Source organism: Protopterus annectens, chromosome 17.part0 (assembly GCF_019279795.1).
Source record: "Protopterus annectens isolate FY-2018-M chromosome 17.part0, PAN1.0, whole genome shotgun sequence".
NCBI classification, from domain to species: Eukaryota; Metazoa; Chordata; order Ceratodontiformes; family Protopteridae; genus Protopterus; species Protopterus annectens.
Window position 1 is genome coordinate 98951553 of NC_056751.1, and position 25966 is coordinate 98977518.

Sequence of the window (25966 nt, forward strand, 5' to 3'; positions counted from 1 at the left end):
ATTGGGTGACTTCAACTACCCAAACATTGACTGGGTAAACTACTCTAGCCCACACACCCTTACCCCAAAGGTTCATAGAGTTTATAAACTCAAATGCTATGGAACAACTGGTCCGTACCCCCACAAGAGGGGATAACATATTGGATCTGGTCATCACAAGCATAGGGATGCTATGTTCCACACCAGAGGTATAACCCTCACTGGTAAAATCAGACCACAAATTAATCTCATTGGACATCCATATCCCGTCCCCACCCCCAGCCAAGGTAACCACGGTGAAGAATCAAAAGCAAACTTCACACTTCTCAAAACTGAGGTGGAAACCTTCAAAGCCCCTGGGCCAGTGGAAAACACGGCTCAAACTGCAGAATCCTTCGCAAATGCATTTTATGGACACCTGCAGGAATGCATGGGTCGTGCCATCCCAAATAAAACCAAGACTCACTCCTCCAAGGGCAGGAGACCTGTCTGGTGGACCCCGGCCATAAATAAGCTGTACAACAAAAGGAGGAAGCTACTACATGATGAGCAAGATCCCCAAAAGGGAAGGCAACTCTGATCAGTACCAGCAAGAAGCTACGATCCCTCATAAAATCATCTAAGGGCCAGCTTCAAAAGAAAAATTGCACAAGATACTAAGGACAACCACAAGGCATTCTTTAGTTATGTCAGGAACCTGGGAGGCAACTCCCAGATATGCTCAGAGTTAGTGCAAAACGACAAAAAATACACTGAACCAACAGACATTGCCAACATCCTGGCAGACTGATTCAGTGCAAACCCCCCCCCCCCCAAAAGAGCAAATCTCCATCCCAACAGAGTGTAACCTCCCAGACATCACAGATGATCAGGTGAGAGCTGCCCTCTCCAAAGCAAAAAACACAGCATCAATGGGACCAGACGGTGTCCCAGGATGCATCCTACACAAGCTACAAGATGAGCTAAACCCTCACCTAAAGTCCCTGTTCAACCTCAGCCTTACCACAGGATATGTACCCAAAGAATAGCGTACAGCAGCGGTGGTCCCGCTCCACAAGGGAGGTGCCACAACGGACCCCAGTAACTATCGCCCTATAAGCCATGACTAGACTGGTCTGCAAAGCTATGGAGCATGTCCTCATGGAACTCATAAACAATGATATCGGTAACCTTCAGACACTGGATCCTACCCAGTTCGGCTTTAAGGGCCGGTCTTGCCTCTTGAACCTGGTTGACTTCTTTGAAACAGTTACCATGGCCATAGACTAAGGGAAAGTGGTCCACACAGCCTACCTGGACCTCGCAAAAGCCTTCGACACAGTACCCTACTCTGGTATCATAAATAAGCTCACCAGCTTAAATATCAACCCCTATGTCATAAGATGGGTTGCAAACTGACTCGAGGATAGAACCCATGCAGTCAGAATTGCAAGAGCCTTGTCAGACTCTAAACCAGTTATAAGTGGAGTTCCACAAGGCTCAGTCCTGGGACCTCTCTTGTTCGGTATTTACTTCTCTGAGGTACAGGCAAACACGGGAGGACTATGGCTGACGAAGTTTGTAGATGACTGCAAACTAGGTGCCATAATAGACTCCCCGGCTAACACGGCTAACACAAGCATTCTCCAAAAGGGTCTCACAGAGACAGATAACTGGTGCCAGAGTCATGGCCTAAAGCTAAATGCAAAAAAAATGCATTGTTATCCCCTTTGGGAAAAACAGTGCCCACAGACTACCACATAGGAGGTAACACACTAAGTACGGAGGAAGTAATTAGGAACTTGGGGACCCAAGTAGATAGTAATCTCTCCTTTGACAACCATGTTGCCAAAGTGGTTAGAAAGACCTTCCATATAGCCCACCTCATCACGAAAGGTTTCACATCTAGATCAAGTGTGGTCATTGTACCACTCTATTCATCACTCATCAGGCCTATAATTGAATACAGTGCCCCATTTGGGATGTACCTTACCCGACACCTGCAGCAACTGGAAAGACCCCAAAAGTACCTCATCAGGAGGATAAAGGGACTCAAACCCTTATGCAATCAGGCTAAAGAAACTCCGGCTCCACTCAGTTGCTTACCGTCTACTCAGGGGTGACCTGTGCCTGATTTATAAAGCCATGTCAAACCCAGATTTAATGGACATGCTCCATCTCAAGAAATCCAAATCCCTTAGAGCTACACGTTCTAGAGACTTAAACCTGAGCACAGAAATAAATAGGGCATGCTGGAGGGACAGATTCATATCCCAGAGACTCCCATCACTCTGGAACAAAATCCCAGTCCAGGTTAGGCAGAGCCCCTCACTGACCCTCTTCAAGAGAAATCTTGACAAGTGGATGGGAGACCGTAAGTATACCCCCGGGATCACTTCTGGGTCCCTGCTAGACAGAGGCACAATAAATTAACCGTAAAGGGACAATATTCTGTGACCTACTATTCATAGGCACGGTCTACAAATCTAAAAGAGTGGCGAAAGCCAAACACACTCTGGCTAGGCTTGTAAATGCCCTAGGGCAGATAGCACAGTATCAACCTATGAACATGTTTGTGTGCACACAGTAGTTACACATACAAGTATGTGTGGTCAGATCAATGAGTGTTTTGAATTTTGGACTTGAGACTGGTTTAGATAAGGTTCTGCACAACTTGTAGTGCCTTCCAGCAGCAGCTGTTTTCTAAGTAAGTAGGATTTCATACTGACAGAAACTGCCATGATTCTGCTTAATGTCTCACCCATGTATGTTTAATTAAGATGTAGGCTGTTAGTCAATCTGAGAACATTTTGTGTTGAAACTAATTCATTCTACTCCCTGCTGTCCGTAAGCACACCAAGCGTGGTGTCCAGAACATACCAAGCATGTGGGTGGTTCCTTTCTGCATGTTTTTCCTTTGTGATAATTATGCCAACACCACAGAAGGCTATACTGAGTTCTTGCTGCCCAGAATGCTGCTTCTTGCCAGAACTGTAAGCTGCTATACTCGCCCACTTCAGTCAGAAGTATTTAAAGAATACATTTAAGTCCAGTCACCAGTCAAGTTCCTTGCAGTTTGTTTAACCCAACAGAAAAGGAGAGAGGCTTTTGCTCACCTATATTGATCCATTTCTTTATCTGTTGATTTTCCTGTACAGGTTTTGGATTACCATGCATCTATTCATGTAAACACTTTTATGTAGCGCATAGTTAGAGGAGTTTGGAATTTTTAACAGCAACAGTGGGCATAAGGTGGGTACCAGCTTTAGATGAGACACTAGTCTCACATTTTGCACTTGTACTTCCACAGTTGCATGCACACACAGATAGTTTCAGTCTGCAAGCATGCCTTTGGGAAGTGGGAGTCATTACAAACCACGGACAAAATGCATATAGTAGACGGCAGTGGAACATAACGTACCCCACACAGCTCAATAGACAAGAACTTGAACCATTGATTAAAACGTTGTGAGGAAGCAAATGTAATCATGGTGTCACCATATCTAAATTATCTGTGTAGGAATTAATCGGTACATCCATGATTTGTGGATGTGTCCGGCTGGAGGTAGGTCCATTTTCAGCGGAGGCCCAGGGAGAAAAGCTCCACAGTTATATAGACAGTAGTTACATTGGATTTACATAGCAATTAACAATTTGATCAACATAGCAATTAACAATGACAAACATAGTTACAGATAGAATCTTTATCTGCTGCAAAGTACATAACAGACAAAACAATTGTTACATTAAGAAGTTCCTGCTGTATAATAAGTAATTAGGCTTATGAGCATCTGAACTTGCTATAATCAAGGTAGTTAGTGGGGTGGAAAGAAAGGTAGTGGGTGGATGGGGTGGGTGATATTAGAGGGAAAGTTGCAAGGGCATAGCCAGCATGTTTTTGGGTGCGCTTTTAGTAAAGTTTTGAAGTGGGTGCATGATGGTATGGAGGTAATTGTGGGTGGGAGGGAGTTCCATAATTTGGCTATGGTACACGAGAATAGTGCTCCTCCAGCAGAGTTATTGGCTTTAGTGACCTGTAAGTGATTTTTGTTGCTGGATCTTGGTGGTCTGGTGGTGCGATAGGGTTGGAGTAGATTCTGGAGGGTTGGGACTAGTGGATGGTTTACTAGTTTGTGGGCGAGTGTGAGTTGATACCATTGAAGGAGGTGAGGTGGTTCAAGCCAGCCCAGTTCAGCAAGAGAGAGACAGTGGTGACTACGGTAGGGTGCCCCCTGTGGCGAATTTGGCAATTTTGTTGTAGCAGGTCTCTACCTTGTTTAGATCGCATTGCCTTAGGTTGGTATATATTTGAGAGGCATAAAGTATGGTGGAGATAAGGTGGGAATTTGCTACTGAAATCTTTGCTGCTTTGGTGAGAAGTTGCTTATTTGTGTACAACGCTCCTAGTTTTTTTGTGGACTTTTTTATGGTCCTGGATATGTGAATGTCAAATTTTTAGTTTTCTATTTCCACTCCTGGCAATTTGGTGTGTTCTGTTGGGTGTATAGTGGTGGTATCTTTTGCTGTGATGTTAAAGTGAGAGTTGTTTTGAGAATGTTTGAGTTGTAAGATGAGTAGTTTCGTTTTGTTTGGGTTGAGTATTAATTAGGCATCGGATAACCAAGTTTCAACAGAGGAAAAGTCTTCCTGTGTGACTTTTTGCAGTTTGGGTAGGGACTGGGCTGAGCAGATGATGGTTCATCTGCATATTGTATGAGTGTGCCATGGTTGGTAGCAGAGGCTAGATTATTGTTGAAAATAGAGAAGAGTAGAGGTCCAAGGATGGATCCTTGGGGACCCCCCTATAGAGACAGGTAGTTGGGGAGATATGTCATTCTGCCGTACAACGGATTGTTTGCGGTCAGACAGGTAACTCTGAAACCAGTTGGTGACTGACTGAGAGAAGGATAGGTTATTGAGGACATAGATGAGTTTGTGTGGGACCATGTCAAATGCTTTAGATAAGTCTAGGAAAGTAGCCGAGGAGAGAGAGAGCCATTGTTTTTATGCTGAAGGATAGTGTTAGTAAAGGAGAGTAAGGCAGTGGTGGTGCTATGGTTTGGTTGGAAACCATGGTGAGTATTGGAAAGGAGGTTGTTAGTAAGGAGGTAGTCTGAGACCTCCGAGTGAATGCATCTCTCTAGTATTTTGGAGAGAGAATAGCTATAGGGGGTGGTAATTGGTTAGTTCTATGGAGGGGAATTTATATGTGATCATTTCCATAGTGTGGGAACGTAACTTTCTGACAGAGATCGGTTAATCAAGATGGATACTGGGTAGGCCATAGCATCAGCTGCGATTTGTAGGTATTCACTTGGAAGGTCGTCTGCTAATTTGGTGGGCTTAAGTTTAGTTGAGTTTTTTATGTTGGAGGTAGGAACAGGAGAAAAAGAGAAGACCGTGGGGAGATTACTAGTTGAAGGTGTGGGTTGGAGTGGAGGGGGGGTTGTGTTGTCTAGTTAGTGATAGTATGGTTTGTGTGTTGAATGAGTTAGCAATATTTTTGGACGAGTGAGGGATGTTAGGAGGAGGGGTACTGACTTTACCTGGGTGGAGGATGGAGTTTGAGGACCAGAATTGTTTGGGGTTCTGTTGGGAGGAGTGTAGGGCAGACTGGTAGTATTGGAATTTGTCCTGTTTTATTAGCTTTTTGACACTATTGTGTAGTTCTAGGAATTTCTGTCTAGTTGAGGGGGTTTTGGTTTTGTGCCAGTGCTCCCAGGCTTTATCCCCGTTTTTCATTTCTGACTTGGTGATTTTCTGTAGCTATGGGGAGGGTTGTGCTTTGGGTTCTGGAAAGTCTTATGGGGGTGTGTTAATTAAGGATGCTCAGGAAGGTAGTATTAAATTCAACTGCATCATCAAGACTGAGGTACTTTAGAGGATGACAGTTACATTCTTTGAGGGATGAGATGGATGAGATGAATGTGAGTGGGTTAAAGTTTAGTTGTTTACATATTTGACGGTAGATAACAGATTTAGCTTGGTATAGGTGTTTTTTGAGTAGGAATGTTGGGGAGTGATCACTGAGGCCATCTGATAAGCAGCCTGTTGTATATGACTGGGGGCTGTTACTGACTAGTATCCAGTTAAGGCTAGTGCGCATGTTGGAGTTTTTATTTATCCTGGTTGGCGACTGGACTAGTTGGGTGAAGCCATGAAGGTTTAGATGATGGGTTGGATGGTTGCCAGAGCAGGATTGCCAGTTAGTATTGAAATCGCCTAAAATTATAGTTTCTTGGGGGAGATGGTGGGTAGACCAGCTGAGGAGGTTTTCTAGTGGAGGGATGTTTTGGCCAGGTGGGAAGTAGCATCCAATTATGTTGATGATGATTATTGCATTGAAGGCTGCACAGAGTCATAGTGGGAAGGTCACGTCAGACAAATCTAATCTCTTTAGGGTTCAGCATAATAATAAATAGTGGAAGGTCATTATGTTATATGTTTGTGTATTGTCTATATTTTCTTGTTAGAATGTATAATTTTTGTGAAGCCTTTCTCCTTTGGGCTCTACTAAAAGGTGCACTGCCCCAGTTTGACCATCGAAGTACTTGAATACAAGATAAATACATAAATAAGAGATTTAACGCAATCCCAAATAAGACTTTTGGAGTACATTCCAGTGAGGCATGCTGGTGTAAAATTTAATTGGACGTCAAGGCACAGAGGGTAGAAGTAATTGCGGTCTGAATTTCAGATCACAAGAGTGGTGTAACACAAAATTTATCTCTAGGATCAGTCGTTTTCCAGTGTCTGTGTTAAGTATTTATCCTTGCAGATGACCCAAATGTCTGCAAAATTGTTATAAGATGTGATAGTAAGATTAGAAGAGACTTTACAAAATGTAAAGGAATGGATTATTACCTGTCAACTTCTGTGCCTGGGTAAGATGCACAAAGTAATGCAGTTAATAATGATGAGATTGCATATAAATTTATTTACTTTATACTTTTTTGTTGACCGGGTTAGTACTGCTAAGCATGGCTTGTTTTTAGGGAAGACCAGTGGTGGTACTCATTGTGACTAGATGAAATTTGGCAAGGGCTTCAGGGGCATGCCACCTCCTCCTCCTGCTTTTAGTAATTGTTATGGCGTGGTTTACAGCTGTCTGAACTACTACCAACACTCAGCACATAGGGTCCTGATTTAATGCCTTCTCAGACATGCAACATACCTATGTTTCTGTAACAACGTCGTTATTGGAAAATGCGTACACATTTGCTGTGAGAATAGAATATTTCTATCTTTCTGGCATCAAAGGTAGGTATACAAGCTGATGAGTGACGGACACAGATAAAGGAATGTGCTTGTAGGGAAGTAATTTGATAATGGCATCTAAATCGAATATTATTTTAACCAGTCCCCTGATGATTATGTAAATTGATAGTTTAATGGGTCTATCACTGCTTGGTCAGGAGTAAAGGTCTCAGAGCGGCTACTTGGCATGTCTTCATGAGACTGGAATAGCTATAAGAAACTGAAGTATACATGGGAAGAACAAGCGGACTGCACATGCTTGCATTAACTAGAGATAAGGACTGAACCTGAATCTTTGCAGCACTGAGACAGCAACACTAACTACTACACTGTACTGCCAGCTGTGTTTGGTAGTTATGCCAAATGATCTTGAAGTGCGTAATCCAGTAAAGAAGGCTTTGAGGAAGGGAGATCTTTGGATGCACAGGAAAAAGTATCTGCAGTGAAAATGAAGTTCTCTTGTTGTGTAGACTTTTGGTGAGTACACATATAGTACCCCCATTTCTACAAGCAGGAGACTGCAGGAGAGTCTATAACAAGTTCATTTGTATACCTCAGGGAAGGGATGAGTGAGAAGATGATAAACATTTAAATTGCCAATATGGCATTTTTCAGAGGACTTTATATTCAAGAGCATCTGAGCACAAGTAGAAAAATGAGGAAGGGTGGAGAATGCAGAGTTGTTAGATTTGTTTAGAGGGCTTTGGATGATAGAGTAACCTTCCTTAATGTAATTTATAGAATTAGAAATGGTGTTACCCTTGTCCCAAGCATTCTTGAATTGTAAGCAAAACGTCTAGCAGGATGTAGGAAGAATTGGCACAGCTGTGTAGAAAGGCCTGAGCTCACTGTGGTGCCTTTATTTAAAAAAGTTCTTGTTTCCTCCCTTATTTCAGTAACCTACCACCAGGGTGAATTGATGAGCCTGTAAAAACTGCCTGTTAGTGTGCATGTGTGACCAGCATGCAGTGGATTGGCATCCTGTGCAGCATTGGCTAGCTGCCTTGGTCAGGCTCCCTTGTAACCCTGAGTAGGATAAAGAGGCTATTGGAAAATTAATGAATGTGTGCATTTGTACGTGTGCAGCTGCAAGCTGAGGTGGTGCGAGCAAGGCTTTGCCTGTCAGCGACTTTTCTTACAACACTTTTTCTGACTAGATACCAGGAATGATGGTAGGGGATGAGGTTGGTGGAAGTACACCTTTCTGGTGGTGATTGTTAGGAATTCATTAAATGAAAGTGTGGGTAGAGGGCATAACTGTGTATGATGGAAACCCCCCCCCCCCCTTTTTTTAGATGCACTTAACTAAACTTTTCCATTTCCTGTATGTAATACTTTTTGATAGCCTAAAAGACTTGGTTGTTAACTTGGGAAAGAATGCAAATTAAAAAGTAGTTTTTTTGTATTGCATCCTTACACCCGCCCGCCATGTAGCCATGCCATAATTGGTGCAGCCTAGCTATTTTTCTTTCAGAATTATTGATTTGGATATCTGGTGTTGACAGAATTTTGAAATGCAGCTCTTAATGCTCACTGGATAAATGGTTACACAATCCTGCTATTGTGAAAATATTGTAAACCAGTTTTTACAGCGTCCGTGTTCTCGGCTGCATCATTGTTGCCTTAGGCAGAAGGCTGTATAGAAGGAACAAAAAGAATGGTAAACCTTGCTGGCTGAACTCCTTGGGGACTGTAAAATTGTCATAACAATAGTAGGCTAATTCAGGGAAACGCCTATTTTATGTATACTAGGGAAGTACGGATGAGCTGTATCCAGAAATAAAAACTTTCTGTTAAGTATATTTTATGCCCCAAAAGCTGAGGGTATGACTCCTTGAAAAAGAAACTGTTACTGCAAACTCTTGAGCTTTGAGCCTGCTGACCACGGTTACTAATTAAAACATTTTAATATGTCTTACCCGTTAGGTAAGTTGTAGATCATGGAACTCTTTTGATGAAAGGAACTTGCTACGGTGGATAAAAATGCAAGGAAAGGATAGTAGTGCAGGAACTGAACTTTGTTCTGAATCCTTCATTGTAAAAGATTCCTCTGGCAGCGAAGTTTTTGGATGTTTCTTGTCCTAGATTGTTTTTTATAGTTAAACGAGGATAAAGCTGATGGCTGTCTTGTCTGTTTCATTTGGCTTTGGGTGTTCAGTTTGTGATATATGTGGCAGACTGGATTTCTCCTGCAGCATTTTTCCTCCATATTCATCATTTGTTCAACTACTTGTACTTGCAAAACTTGAAAGTTTATGGTTGTTGTAGTCCTAGTAAATAAAGCAAAGAAAAGTGTAGTTTCCAAAGCCTGAAAGCTGTTGCTTATGTGTGTTAGTATTTCAGTGTTGAAAATAACTATTGCTTGGGAATGTGTGAGTAGTATTGATTTGTATGTTTAGAGAATTTATAATGCCTGTGGACCTCTAGTAGCTGAAATGACATTTTATAAAAAAAATATATATTTTTCAAAATCTTATTCCTAAATGGTTTCTTGGCCAAATTATAGATGGTAGTGTTGGCTTACTGTCATTGTCAGACCTGTACTTTCCTTTGGTATGTTTGGTGGATAATGTGTGTTGCTTTCAGAGACTTTAATGAGCACATCATTGCACTTGAGTAAAGGTGCACTATTGAAGTCTGTGGAAGCAACACACACATTACCCCAAGGTAACGATAGAAAAGTGGAAAAAATGCATCTCAGCACTAGTCCTCAAACGTCGCAATGCATATCGTAACATTGGAAAATCACTTTAATGTATTGAGTCTTGTTACTGCTGTATGCAGTATTATACCAGTTTTGGAGCTTTTCTCCCCAATAATCTACTGAAAGTAGACTGCAAGACTTGATCTGCACAGTCAATGATGAACAATAATGTCTGTTGCTTATACAGTGCTACATTATCTACGGTGCAGTAAGATATGCAGGGCTGCTGGTTTGTTACAGTTTTGCTTCTTGTGGTTTGCCTTCACTGTAGTAGAGAAGTGTTACAATTATTAACTACATCTGGGTACTGTGATAAAAGTTGCACTTAACATTTGTTTCAGTTTCTGCCTATGGTCTTTTTATCTATCTTGAGTCTGTGTGTGTAAGTAGCAAGTTTATCCTTTGTGCTACAGCAAAATACCATGCTGCTGCTGCTTTAAGTGCCCTGTCAGCATGGACTTTAAAACTTACTTTCTGTGGTTAGCTCTTTAAACAATTGTGGATGGATTTTTTGTCATCTGTTTTATGTTTTAATTGGTCACAAACTTTTCTGTTGAGGTTTAGCAAGTTTCTCGTTCTGTTAACTTTGCAGCTGGTATCTACTTGCTACTTTATTTACACTTGCATGCTGGACTTTCAGGGGCCATTTAGAGAGAAAAACTTTGAGAACACCAACATCCTAGAATTCTTGGTTCTAGCAGTGGTGTGTTACACTCACTTTTCTAATGTAACGGCTACTTTCCACAGTGCCTGTCATCCATTGTGCCTACCCTTGTGAGCCTAGTCCATTCATTCCCCTGTCATAGTTCATAGTTAGTTCCCAGTAGTGGTATGAGCAATCTGGGGGTCCCATCATACAGACAGCCGTGACAGTGATTTCTGCCCTCTCTGGCATCCCAAAAATGAGGACTATTTGTATGGTTTAACCCCACCACTGAAGGCTGATCTGAGTATCTGCATCACTATGAGGGTGACCTGTACCTCCTCCTGCTATTTGTTTGTGCTCCCTGCACACAAGTTCATAACTCGCAGACTGATAACCTATTACAAGCCTAGCCACTAATCAGAGGTCAGAATCAAACCTTGTATCTGTGAAGTGAAGACCTTGACTGTTATGCCTGGTCCTTCCCCAGGTGCTTACAAAGACTACCAGAGCTGGCTTGGGATCTTAAGACATTGTCCCCCAGGTCTATGGCCACTGGTAATATGCAAGCCTCCATGCGCACATGAGCAGGTTGGCCGACTGGCACCACTATCTCCAGTGTAATCTGCTCATTCACATCCTCCCCTACATGGCTGTTAAAATGCTTGAGCTGCTATTGAAACTTGGGTCATAGTCAGGACTACACCACAGAGACAATCTTTTCATCCTGAGTGGTATTCTCAGGGTTCAGCTGTGACGGTACCAACGATACTTTGCAATCCAGACTCCTTGTTTCTTATTTTCAATCCAAGATGTTTTAAGGCTGTGTAGTAACATATTGCAAAACTGGCAGTTCACCTTGGTTGCAACTCCACAGTAATTTTATAGCAATTGAGTAATGTCTGCGATGGTCCTCTTTGTCCCTGGTTTGAATTGACTTGGCATTTCTTTGTACCCTCTGTTCAGACATAGCCACTTTGCTGCTTTATCTGTATTACTTGCTTTTAATACTACCTAAGTTGCAATGCCTTATTGACCATTGGAACTGTGAACATTTATTTCAGCCTTTCTGCTGTAATATTTTTTTTCACAAGTTTTATTATGTATTGCTTTCTTTCTTTGCACATGTGTATATATTATGTCTCTACTTTTTTGTAATCGTTTGTATAAGTGTCTTGCTGTCTATACTGTACACTTCTAGGCTGAAGCTGCACATTTTTTTTCATTTTACGTTTAGTTAGGATGGTCTGACTGGGCAAGAGAATCCCTTTTCAGTGGACGTCTGACAATAAAAGCTCCACGTGACAATACTATTAAAAAAATATAGATTGCAAACTATATAATTAGAGTAAACCTCTTGCATGTTATGGAAACATAATGGATAACTTTTTTCTTGACCTTGGGTATGGAACATGTACTTTACAAGTTTGTACAGTAAGAGAAGAAATAAAGTGAAAAATACAGTAGGGGCCTATGTGGGATAAAATACTAAAATATGTACTCTTGTATTTTTGGTAATTTTAATTTTGCTATAGATCTATAATGTATATATTTGCATGAGTTTCTTTTAAATGTACATCTAGTAGAAGTCTGTCCAGGTAGCTTGTGATTATGGGTGTGAAAGTCTGAGCTCATTTTAACTTGGCAAAGGGCATTGGCACATCCAGTGGTCTACTGTGGTCAATATTCAACCCTTTTTAACAAAAATAAATGGATGATCTGAGATCCAGAATAAGTCCTATTAACATAAATGCAAAATGATTAATTTTCAATGTAATAGTGTGTGTAATACATTGTAGGGTTTTTCTCTTACAAAAGCTGTATAACTAGTTATTCTGTGTTACTTGAAATGAATCACTTTTGTCTGTGGACTTGCTGTTAACATAGGAAGGTCCTTTTTAAAAACTCCACTGACGGCTCTCTTGAGCCTTAATTTGGCACACTAAGTCTTGTAACAGTGGAAGCAAGATACTCACTAAAGGGCAAAATAGCATTTTATATTAGGAGGTAGTGGCTCTGGTTGAAAGAAAAGTTAAACCAATTGTATCAGAATGGGCTGCCTCCACATTGCCATTTTGAGGTGAATCACACTATAAACTACTACTAACTGGCAGGGGAATTGGTATCGCACATGGAAAGATATTTACACAAAGATGCATCATCTTTGTTTGTAGCTGTCTTTTAGTGATAGCAGATGTGTGGGGGAGGGGGAGACTTCTATGGAGCTTTGTTTTCAATGCATGTGAATTTGTCAATGGATTGGCAAACGTGTGTAGAAACTAGAAAGTAATGCTGACTAATGTTTTCATGAAGTTTGAGTGCTTTTCATTGAATGACTTCTGCAAGTTATTGCTTTTTTTGTGTGTTGTTGTAGGCAGACTACTGTGATGTAGCATTGAATGATGTATTAAACTAAACAAAAAGGGTGATGGAGAAGAAACAAGTACAGATATTTAATAGAGGGTGATATTTCCCTGGGGATGTGAAAAGGAGAAACTCTGCAGAGTGCGTGTGGAAGTGTCCTGTAGTTCACAATTAACATGTACTTACTCCTGGACTTTTGAACTTTAGTGATTATCAGTTTAGTGGAAATTTTTGTTAAATGTTTGGATGGTAGTCTTTACTAATAAAAAAATAAAAACAAAAAAACAAAATACTTTGTCTGCTTTTACTTAAAGATCATGTTCCCAGGAACAAAAAGGAATGCCACATTCATTCATGTGAACATTGATGTGCAGCGGTTGTTTAGGTGGTGTTTTCTACGTATAAATGCTGTCTTATAAGATGTATTTTATGTGAAAGTAAGAATTTAAAAGGTTCTGTAGCTATCTTTACTTCTATGCCCTTCCAGACTCGCAGCTATGAAGAGCATAAGTTGATGCTGTTTGGGGTGTGGGGCACTTCTGATATTCAATATAAGATCACTGTTGCAAGTAGTCTAAGCTATATGGGTACTATCCAACTTTTTCCGGCCAGCTTTTCAAAACTAAAGGGCACCGTCCACTCATTCTATTTGTCAGCAGCTCTGTATAAAAAGACAGGCCTCATGGAACTGACAGCTAGAGATCCTTCAAGACTGGGAAAGCAGTCCCTTGTTGGGGAAATGTTTCACTACATTTTTTTTTTCAGAGGAAAATGTGTATTTGTTCACAGGAAAAATGAGTGTGTTTGTATTTGGCTGGGAAACCGACTTTTTATTGTGGACTGTTAGTACATATCGGGGGTATGCTGTGTGTGAAAAGTTTTCTATAGTTTCCCTTACAGGTTGTGTAGGCTTTCTGGTTTTGGAAGCATAAGTTTGTGCTTGCTGTTCTGCCCATTTTCAGTGAATCATCCTTGGTTGAACATATGGCACAGTTACTTACTCCACAGTTCTTCCTTCCATTTTCTGTAAGAACAGAGTTATTTGGGAGTCTTTGGGTGTCAGCCTAGCTCCACTTGCACCTCAGCTGCTGATGGGTAACTCTGTTGTATCCAGTCTTGGTTCATCAGACCTCTCACCCCCCCCCCCCGGTCCCTCTGGTGTAGCAACTGTAGCCACTAAGAACTTGACAGGCATGTCCTTTGCAGCTGTAAGGATGCCTTTCTTAAGCAAGGGAGAAATAGTCTTGTCGGTTTCTGGTGAAGGGGCTTGTGTTTTACCTAATAATTGATAGGAGACTGGGTCTGAGGAGAGTGTGCCTTCTTTGGATCAGCCCTTTTCCTAGCAGCCTCTTGGGGAAAGAAAAGAAAATGTAAAAAGTTGTTCCTTATTTCTGTTTCCATGGACAAAAAAGGTTTGCTGTGATTTGCTAGGGACTTGATTTTTGCTTTCACTGTTTCCGTTTTGCCTTCACAGTAGAAAAGTGTTTTCTCATTTTCCTGCTCCTCTGAGTTGATTTCAGTCCGACCTGGAGGGTGGAGACTGTGCTTCATTATCTTCTCAACCTGACGATGTTGATTCTGATGAAAATGTTCCTCCAGTTGAATTAATCTTTCTTCTGAAACTTTCTTTTTAGATATATATATATATATATATATATATATATATATATGTATATATATATATATATATATATATATATATATATATATATATATATATATATATATATATATATATATATATATAATTTTTTTTTTTTTTTTTTTTTTTTTTTGTGGGATCAAAATGACCCCGCCCCTTTGCTCAGCAAATGTATGTAATTTGTTACAGTTGGATGCTCCCCAGTCAGCATCAATTCCTTGAGTTTTATCTGCTTTAGAGAATGTTTTTCTCCCAGATTGCAGTTTACCTGATAGGTTATATAGAGCTCCTGAAACGCATTTTAAGATTAAAAAAAAAGTTTTTGAGAGAGACTGCAGCGATTTCCCTTTCTAAAAGTATGTCAGCTAAACGAATTGCTAATGTTGTTGTGTCTTTTGGCTTTTCCCGGTCGGGTCGCCACAGCGGAACTCCGGTCCGCTAATGATTGGCAGTTGATTTTTACGTACCGAGTTGCCAGCCCTGATGCACAACCTTCAACGAAGGTATGCCCATTCACGCATGTCTCCACGCAGAAGACGCTGTAGCTGAGAGTCGAACCGGTCAACGTCTTACTGTGAGGCGGCAACGCTACCGCAGTACCACCACCGAATAGCTAATACCAATCCCATTTCCTATGACAAAGGAAGGAAAGCTTTTTTACAGATTTGGGAAGACATTATTTATTCGGGTTCCACTTTAACATTTATTTTTAAACTGCCAGGCTCTTTTGTTTAAAGCTTTTACTTCTGTCTTCAGTGAACTTGACAAACCTTACTAAAAATACTTGAATGCCTCTCTTATTTCTACATTTCATGCTGTTTAAAAAGTAATGTCACAACATCATAAGAATATCTCCAGGCTGCTGTTTCTGGGTCATTCATGAAAAGATTTGATTGGTTGCATTTTCAAAATCTTTCTAAATGTGTTTAAAATTTGAAATTTTTAGTTCTCTCTTGGAAAAGGAAGTTCTGTTTGATCCTTGTGCAGCTGAGTTGCTTATGAGGTTGTTTGAGAGGGGTAAGTTGATACAAGGGGTAACCTCAATTTCCAAACCTTCTTTTTCTAAACATTTTTATTCCTCTTCCTCCCCCTCCCTTTTTCAATAAACAATTCAAGCAGCAGTGCGACTCCAAACTGCTTTTTAAAAAGGCAGTGGCACAGAGGCCCTAAAAAGAAAAGTCTCTCAATCAAGAACACTACAAAAGATTTGACTTTAGAGGTCCTCCCACCCCACCCTGGCAACTTTCCTTCTCCCTGAGTCTTCGAGTTCCTTTGTGGCACCACATTTTTACAGACAGTTGGGTTTTGAAAATCAGCCAGCAGCAGTACATTTGGTGATGGGATAACCTCCCTATTTCTTCCTATTCTGAATAAAGTGTTAACCGTAAGTTGTCATTGAGCCAGTGCCTACAGACAAGAGGGACAAAGGATTTTATTCGGTGATTTTTCTGGTGCCAGAAAGAGAAGAAACTTGGAAGCCTGTGCTAGACGTTGTCTTTCTCAGCATTTTTATAATGGTCACAAAATTCAAATGTTCTCTCTTCATGCACTTTTGCCTCTGGTTCCTCCAGTAGCTTTTATGGTAAAGCTAGATTTAAAAGATGTTTACCACCACAGTCCAATTGGCAAGCACTTCAGACATCAAGATTCTGTATCTCACTTGCATTTCAGTTCTCTTATCCTTTGGGTTATGTACAGCTCCAAGGGTATTTACAAAGTGTATAGCTCTAGTACTTCCTTTACTGCAGAGTCCAAGGCATTTACATTTTTCCATGTTTGAATGATTGCCTTATATTTGCAGACACCTTAAGTACTCTCAACAGATTGAAAATGTTCTAAGTCTTCTGTGTCTGGGGTTTCATGTGAACTTGCAGAAATAATCTCCCATCCCATTTCCCAGTATTGTTTTCCTATTAGATTCTGCCATGGGTAAGGTCTACCTTCCACCAAATAAATTAGAAACGATCCAAAAATTCTATGGCTTCTATGGTCCCCCGGCCAGATTTCATGTGAGAGAAATTCAGTTGCATCAAATCAGACTTGACTCTGCATATTCACTGTTTGTTTTCAGATCCCCATTTTGAGGTTTGTCAAGGAGGAGGTTCTTTAGTATTTTTGATGATGTCTGTCAAAATCAAGGTCTTCATTCTGCTTTAGCATCCACTTTTATCTGTCGCAGCTGATGCTCTAGACCTCACTTGGGGAGCACTTTCAAAAGGGGTGAAAATGCAATGTACATGGAAGAAATAAGACAAATAGACTGAAGCAAGTGAATGTCAAGTTGTTATAAATGCTTTCAAAACTGTAAATCCGTCTCCGATCTCTGAGAAATCAGCAAATTTTCACAGACAATGCCACATTGATGTGGTACATAAGGGAGGGGGGTGTTCCAGATTTTAATACCCTTTTTGTAGACTTGTAATGATAGCTTAGGAGACAGCAGCTTGGCTCAATTTGACACTTCAGGCTGCATACAGAGCAAGACTTTGTAGCAGACAAACTAAACAAGACCAGGATAGACCCTCACAAATGGAAATCTCACTGAGGGGACTTCTAAGAATTGATCCAATGGTGGGGAGCACCTCACTGAAATCTGTTTACCTGCTCTCAGAACAGACAACTGAAGAAATTCTGATCCAGGATTTCTTGCAAGCAGATCTGTATGACAGGTGCTTTCTAATTCCCATGACAGGAAATTTCTTACTTTTTCACCCTTTTAGCTGATACTGAGAGTTTTAAAGATTCAGAAGGACTGTATAAAGGTTTTGTTGATGACCCCCCTTTTGTCCCAGGCAGCAGTGTTTCTACCTCCTTTGAAAAGGATTTACTTACAAGACAGGGATTGCTTGATATACCCCAACCTGAAAACTATTTATTTAACTGCCTGGATTATAGAATTCTGATACCTTTTGGACACTTTTTTACCCTGAGGACATACAGTCTGTATTGAAGGAGGTTGAATAACCTGCTGCTGGGAAATCCTGTATAGTGTAAGTGGAAAAGATTTTCTAGTTGGTGCTATTTTGAAGAAACCAGCATCCTCTTAAGGTCTGACTGCCTCTGGCTCTTGATTATTTGTGTTTGTTGCTGTCTTCTGGCCTTTCTGTTTCTTTTGTCCATTTCTGCTCGTTTGCCATTGGACTCCCTCCTTCTGATCATTCTTGAGTCAAGCAGTGTCTTAAAGGGGTTTTACATGTCCACCAACCTAGAAAGCAAGTGACGCTTCCTTTAGTGCTTGAAAAGCTTACTCTTATTCCATTTGAACCAGCTCTTCAAGCTGAACTCCATTTCCATGTTAAGAACCTATTTTAATCATTGCTCTGACTTCTGATGTCAACCAGGAAAATATCCCTCTTTTATGCCTAAATTACTATCTATTAAAACCCTATTTTTTCCTGATCCCAAGGGCAAAGAAAAAAAATTCTGCACACTCTGGATATCCACAGGTAACTCTGAAAGTACTTGGACAAAAATCATTCCTTCAGGAAAGCTGATCAGCTGTTTTATCTCCTTTTGGTAAGAGCAAAGAACAACCCGTGTCAAAGCAGTTTAATTCTTGATGGTTGTGTTGTGCTATTTCTTTTTGTTGTATTTGCCATGACAAGCTACTTCCAGGTAGGGTTAGGGCCCATTCCACTAAGGCTTTGGCTTCTGTAATTGCTTTCTAGAAAGGGGGTGGATGCTGCAACTTGGTCCTGTGTACACGGTGTTGCAAGCATTACAAACTGAATTTCTTTTCTAGGTCCAGAAGAGGTTTTGTGTGGACCGTTCTCCAGGAGCTCTTAGATTCTTTTTTGTTTTCATCCCTTTTAACTTTTAAGCTATGTTAATCTACCTGTATAGCTTAGGCTGCTGCAACAGTGATCTAATGATAAACATAGTACAGTTGTGTAAGTAAAATTACTGCAACAGTAGATTTTCTAATGGATCACTATTGCAGTAGCTGTATCCTCCATTTAACCTCCTGATCTTTGCTGTGTAGCAGAATTGCCAGGGTGCAGCTGTATATGTTCTTGTGTTATGTTCTATAGCGTTTTTCCTTTCAGGACTGTTGCTACCATTTTTTTGCATTCTGAATTTTTATATGGCGTGCCTCTTGAACTTCTGGCAAGAGTGAGTGGAAAGTGCTTTTTAGGTTTGAAAATTTGGCTAGTAGCATTGGGGGTAGGAGCCATATACCTTTGGCGGTACTTGCGTATTATCGCAACAAGATTTGTAACGCTGTCTAACTCCTAATTTTTTTTTTTGAAAGGAGTGAATGTTTGAGTACGAAGGTGTCTCTTGACTCCTGCTGATAGGTTTTGCCGGTTAAACATGAGCAGGAAGAAGAAACGGAAACCGGACTTTGGCAGCCAACTGCGAGAGGGACACACATTTCTTCATGCATGCATTTCTTTTTAAAGACAGCGCGTAGAACCATGTGCTCTATTACACTGACCACAGATTCAGGGCGACTGTGATCCTCTGTTTTAAACAGGATCTGGAAAGTCAAGCTCCTTCTTGAGGCTTTTTCTGAAAGTGTACAAAATGTACGGTACTTTCCTAATAGTATCTTTAACATCAGTTTAACACCAATGTGGCTTTTCCGTTTTTCTGTGTGGCAAACCAAGCAGCTCAGTCTTCAGATTAGCCTCCAGTCTGGAGTCCTGCTGTAAAGCACTGTGAGTGGTAGGTTAATATCAGTCTTACACACCACTATCCCATCGAGGAGGATTTCAGTGTTTTCTGTTTCAGAGTGAAAGTGATGAGATGCTGTGGAAAACTGAAGTTAACTTACCATTCCAATTTGTCGTTTACAACAGCAGAAAGCAGGAGTGCAGACTTGAGACTAATATCTGAAGACTGAGCTGCTCGCTGAATTTACCTCTTGACATCTTTAAAGCACGCTACCCGCAAAGTCTAAAATTTTAACCCTTAATCATCTTACAAACCCACCACCGATATCCCAGAAGAGTTTTTAACAGTTCATCCTTCCCGATTACACTTTTATTTGTTGTAGTTTTAGTAAAAGAGAAGAAAGTATACCACGTCGCAAAGTCTGGTTGCTATAATACGCAAGTACCCCTTTGGCTTCTGTAATAGTTGTTGTGTCTTCATTTACAGTATGGTAAGTTTACGTGGCAGTAGTCAAAGTACAGCTGTTTATGTGCAAAAGTAGTAAACTGACAGTGGTGTGCCAAAAAAAAAAATCAAAATAACACGGAGGAATACTTAATGAGTATTCACATTCATTAAATATTATTTTGGTTGGGTTGCTTATTTTGTGACTGTGTTCTATTTTTTTTTCTGCACACACTGTCTGCTTCCTTCTCACTATTGCTACCTCTAGGCTAGTGTCCTCACTTTTTTGAAGGCATGATGTCAACATGGTGCATGGGAGTTGCGTGTGTGCATGCTAAAATAATACCCATTTGTTAACCAGGTAAGTCTCTAGGCATGCACTGTCCATTTTCAGGGGGGACCTGGGAGCAATGTGACTTGCTTGGCAAATGAAGGCTGAAGGAATCAAAACTTTGTACCATGTGAACTGTAGCTCACAGCCTTAACTCTTTGCACCATTTTTCCCTTTTCTTTTTTTGATTTAGAAAATTAACTTTGAGTTTGTTTTAGGAGCAAAATCCGGTACATGTGGAGCAGAGCACCTCGCTGGCCTTGTTCAGGAGAGATCGCAGATACTACCTCTAGTTATTACTTCAGTGTCACTGCTTGACAGAGGCACAGAAAAATGATAGGCATAGTTTAGTTTCAAAAAGGGGTGGCGAAAGCCACATAACTATGGGCTAGGCTTATAAATGCCCTTGGGCAGATAGCCTAGTATGAACCTATGAAAGACCTACGGAATCTTGAGCAGACAGTATATGGCAAACCCACTGCCTTCTGGCTTTACTGGGTATGTCAGAGCTTTGAACATTATCTTTAAAATGTCTGTGTTGCATACAAGCTCTTCAGTATAAAAACAGCATGTAGTGGCGCAGAGGTTAATGTTGCATCACAGTGCTTAATTCAGTGTTTTAGCAGTTAGTACTGCTGTCTTGCAACACTTGGTTCTCCTCGTTTAATTCCAGGCTGGCGATACTTCAGTGGATAGTCTGCGTTTGCACCCTCTGTTTTGGTTATTAGTGTGTTCTACTTTCCTTCCATATCACAGAGATGCTGTTAATTGAGTTTGCTGTCCACTAAATTGCCAGTAAGTGAGCATGCACTGAGATTGTAGTGTGTGTGTGTGTGTGTGTGTGTGTGTGTGTGTGTGTCTGTGGGCTGACATCCCTTCCAGAATTTGTTCTCTGCCTTGGCTGTTGCTTGTCAGGATGGACTGCAAGTGGGTAATGGAGAAGGACTGGTATCTTTACTTTTGGGGGGGGGTGCACTTAGACAATGGCAACATAAAGTTAGTGTGTTAAGGGGGCTGATATGGAGTGAATGAATTAGGATACAACTAGAAATAAAAACCTTGACCACTGCTTATTTCGTCTTTTTGGTAACCATATGAGACCCAAGAAATGTAAATTACTTGTTGTTGTGCCAGCAGAATAAACAGCTGCCTACTTAGTTTAAATGTTTGTAAAAATATGTCCAGCAAAGCAGTGAGGAAATGTATTTGTGCCGTGTTTGAATAGACATTAAGTGCTTTCTTTTTCCCAGAATGAAACTTCATCAGACTAATACTAAACCCCACAAATCATGTGATTTTTAAAACCAGATTGTCTGAAGTGGCATTCCGACCCTATGTGTAAAAATGGAGAAAAAAGGGTTGTGGATTTGTAATCCTAGCGTTATGGGAACTTTTAAGTTGGTGAATTCCTTTGGCCATTTTTTATGGCTCTCATTTCATGAACGATATTTGCATCATGTTTTGTAGCGGGCATAATCTGATGCAAATTAAGAATTGTCACCCTGCAAAAAGATATGTTTGATCCCAAGTAGAATAAGGGCAAGTCAGTGAAAGTAAGTTTGACTGTATGTATCATGCAAACAAATGCCTCAAGGCTATCTTTTTTTTTTTTTTTTTTTTTTTTTTTTTTATGTTGTCTTTGAGTATAGTTGGGGTATTGGAATAAAATACTCTTGACAGTAAAAGAAGATTATATGCTTTGCTTGATTTATTAAAAAAAATGTTTACTTCTGCAGATGAATCATAAAGAGAAGTGATAGTATTTTGTGTTAGTTTACCTCTCGCACTGTAGAATATGTTTTTACATATCTGTAAAATTTTGAGTTTAGTCCTAGTTACAATCTTGGTTGACTTAACGTCCATTTTTCTAATATAAAAGGATTTTTTAATTACAGTTGTTTGGTCGATAGAGTTGCACATTATGTAGCTGTAGATTACAACAGTCAAACCTATTTTTCCCCAGTATAATTTGTTCACACATCAGCTGCTCTTCTGTGCTGGTTTTGTCAGCTTCTGTTTCCCTTGTCATACTGCTTTACGCAGAACTCACTGTAGCGTTAAATTATGCTGAGTGTCTGTTACAAACCATCTGAAATGGCCACAGGTTTCTGTGCAGGTAATCCTCAAGTTTAGAAATTAACTTCTTATTGTTGTAATGCACAATATATAATTTGCTGTACTGGTGACATTTTACTGGATAGAGGTAAATGTCTGATCCCTTATATTGAACATTATTGCAAGATTTCTTTTATATTTAATGTATGTTTTGGTACCAGGATGTTTGACTGGCCTAGAGAGAGAGAAACTCCCGAAGCATGCATTGCACACAGTGTTAATTCTGACATATAGTAGACAGGCTACAGAGTGGATCAGTTTAGCTGACTAGATTACAGATTCTGGGAACTATTGGCAAACAGTTGCATCACATGTAATAACTTAATTTATGTCAACCGATTCCATCCATACACAATCCCTTTTTCTCATTTTTGCACGTGGGGTTGGGGTGTCACTTCACCAGTGACAATCCTCTTGAGCCAAGGTACATACTGCCTGGTGGTTAACCCTGCTGTGGTCAACAGATTAATTTAATTTGCCTCAGTTGTGCATTAATTATCAGTAATGTGTGCACCTGTGTGATGTGTAGTAGGAACAAACAGGGTATTTGCAGTAAGGTTTAAATGAAGGTATTTCATCTACAATGGGGGTTTACAAAGGAAAAAGAGGTCTGATTTTGCCATCAAGTTCAGTTTGTGTGTATAATTATGCTATGTTAGGTTATATAATTATTTTGGGGGATTGGAGAGTAACACAGACAGGACTCTGCACAGTAACAAGTTCTATAAAATGATGCAACCCATATGACTAGAGCAGTTGCTTTGAGTTTGATGATCCTGAACTCTGGTTTTGAAAAACGTTTTGCTAAGTCCATTAGATAATTTGTTTCAGACTGTAACCATTGAGTTACAAAAGTGACATCTCTAGGTGAACTGTGACTTTGGATTGAGTGAAAGATTGTTGGATAGCAAGAGTTTTTAACCCTATAAAAGGGTGGTGTTGAAGTAAGCTCTCTTCTCGTAAGCATTTGGTATTCTCTAGGGACTATGTGTGATTTCTTCATAAGGTCCATCTGGTTTAGTTTTAGTGCCAAATGATGTGGTCTCTGCAGCTGCATGTAGAAATTGTATCTTGTCATGTTGTAAACTGATTTGCTAGGTTAGTGAAGAAGATGGCCCCAGAGAACAGTTTGGGAAGAACTACTGCAAAAACAACCCTCTGAATTGCCTGTAGCTGTGTGTCTGTGTCATGCACTGAGCTAGCACCCTGCCCAAGATTATTTTTTTGTGGCTAATGCCTATGGAATGCTGGGATGGGTTATGGGTGTGTTGCATCCCTGAAATGGGTTAAGCAGGTAATTGGACAACAAATTTCTGAATAATTTAGAAGCCACTTCATACTAGTGGTGGGATTCAAAGAGGGCCTGGTTCTGTACAAGCACTAGTTATCCCTATATGTTAATTCCCTATCTGTACATGATCTGTAGTTCATAGGTGTATACTAGACTAGGGCTCTTATAAGCCTAGTTGTGCAACCCAAATGTGACCCACAAATTTTATTTGTAGGGGGTGATTTACTGACCACACATTTTATTTGTAGGGGGTGATTTACTGACCCTTTGTGAATCAGAGACCTAGGAACCAGAGCAGTGGTGAATTTTCCAAGTTACCCATCCATTTGACCAAGTTCTTCTTTAGATAGGGAGGAACCCTACTTCACATGGATGGAGAGCATGTTCCAAAGAGCAAGAATTTTTTGAGAAACGTATCTCTGTACTGCATGCCCTATTTCTGTGTCAAGATACATTTAGGTCTTTTAATCTAGTAGTTCTGATGTCATTTGTTTTGTGGATGTGCAAAAGATTCATCAAAACAGGCTCCAGGGATGCCTTGTGTGCCAGGCAAAGATCACCTCTCAGAAGATTGCCTGATACTGACACAGGGCTTTGAGGTGATCAGTGTAAGATATTGTGTGTTCTCCCTGTATATTCTTTTTGTAAAGAGCCTTTGTGGACCTTCCAGTTTCTGCATGTGTCTGGTCAGGTACATACCAAAGGGGATGTTGCATTCCATGATGCGTCTGAGAGCAGAGTATAATGGTATGATGACCTCTTTGGACCTAAATGTTCTGCCCTTGTTTATAAGCTGAGCAACGTAGGATTTTCTTACTACTTTCAACATATGTTGGTCAGAGGCTAGGTTACTAGTGAATGAACTTTTAAGCATGTTTTTATTGATGACATAGTCATGTGGCAGACTTCCCAAAAGGTTATGTAATGCATTTCTGGCTTTGGCACCAAGTGTTTATCTGCATTAGACCTTCCTGAAGGGTGTTCTCATTTGGGGGGATTTAAATGTCTGCTCCCAGTTTGCATTCATTTGCAAACTTGGTTAGCCAGAGACTTTTGACATTGGCTTTGACATCTTAAAAGTAGATGTCAAAGAGGAGTGGGCCTAGCACAGAGTCCTGAAGGACTCATCTAGTGACTGGCCTCTTTGTGGAGGTGGCCTAATGGATTCTAATGTCCTGGGTCTCATCAGCCTGCTAGCTGTCTAGCATGTTGAAATGGGGGTGATACCTAGTTCGTTAAGTCTGTTGACAGTGCCCGAGTGGGGTATTGTATCAAATGCCTAGCCAGATCTAGGTAGGCAGCATACACCGTTTTCCCCTCTTCCATTGTCTTGATGAACTTTTCAAAGAAATTCACCAGATTCAGTAAGCACGACCTTCCTTTGATAAAGCCAAACTGGGATGGAGCCAATGTCTGGAGGTCTCCTATGTCCTTGTTGATGATTTTTCATGATTCTTTCCATGGCTTTGCAAATAAGACCAGTTAGACTAATGGGTCTGTAGTTACAAGGATCTGTTGAAGGTCCTCCTTTTGGTAGGGGGATGACCATCACAGTCCTTCATTCATGTTACATGCAGCCCTTTTAAGATTATAGTGAAATAATGACTCCAGGGGTCCTGACAAGTCCTATTTTAAGCTGTTCAGTTGGTATTCTGGGATGTTATCGGGGCCCATTAAGGCATTGTTCCTGGCTTTGAGTGCAAACAGTACATGCACCATAGTTATAGCTGGAGGAGTTATGTTTGAGGCTGTTTTTGGGGGGATGCTTGGGGGTAAAGTTGGAACTGAATTTGTCCACTGACAGGTTCACTGTATTGCCAGGCTAGGTGAATGCAGCACCGTTGACCCGCCAGTTTAGCCGTTTGCTGTGTGCTGCCCTTGAGGTTTCTGATGTAAATGTAGAAGGCCTTATCTTTCACTTGGAAAGCTATGTTAACCTCAAAGTTGGCTTTTTTTTGCTTTAGTTGCCTATTTACTTTGAGGGAGTTTTTTATCTTTGAGAACTACCCTTCCTAATTTTTGCCATAATTTTCTTTCCTTTTGTTATGTATCCTCTTGAATTTGGAATGCCACCAGGGTTATTTGATTCTAAGGCTTTTCCTGGACTTACTCTTGGTAGGTACAGCAGCCTCTATGCAACCATTGACATAACGGTACAGAGATTGAAAGCAGTTCAGAATAGGCTGCTGTGTTCTCTAGGGTTTGAAGGGGAATTTAATTTTGACAAACCATCACTTAGTGACAGGTAATTTTGCTTTGGAATAGTTCTGACGGTTTGTCTTTTCGGCTTTTCCCTGTTAGGGGTCGCCACAGTGGAACTCCGGTCCGCTAATGATTGGCAGTAGCTTTTGATGGTGTTGAGTTGCCAGCCCGACACCCAACCTTCAGCGAAGGCACACCCATTTATGCAGGTTTTTCAGAGGCCACTCGACCGTGGGGAGGACATGCAGACTCCACACAGAAGGCACTCTAGACGAGAATTGAACAGGAGAACCTCTTGCTGTGAGGCAACAACGCTACCGCTGTACCACCGTGGTATACTTGGAATAGTTTCTGACTGTTACTGGTTTTAATGGGGTTGTGGAATTGATTCTAATTTT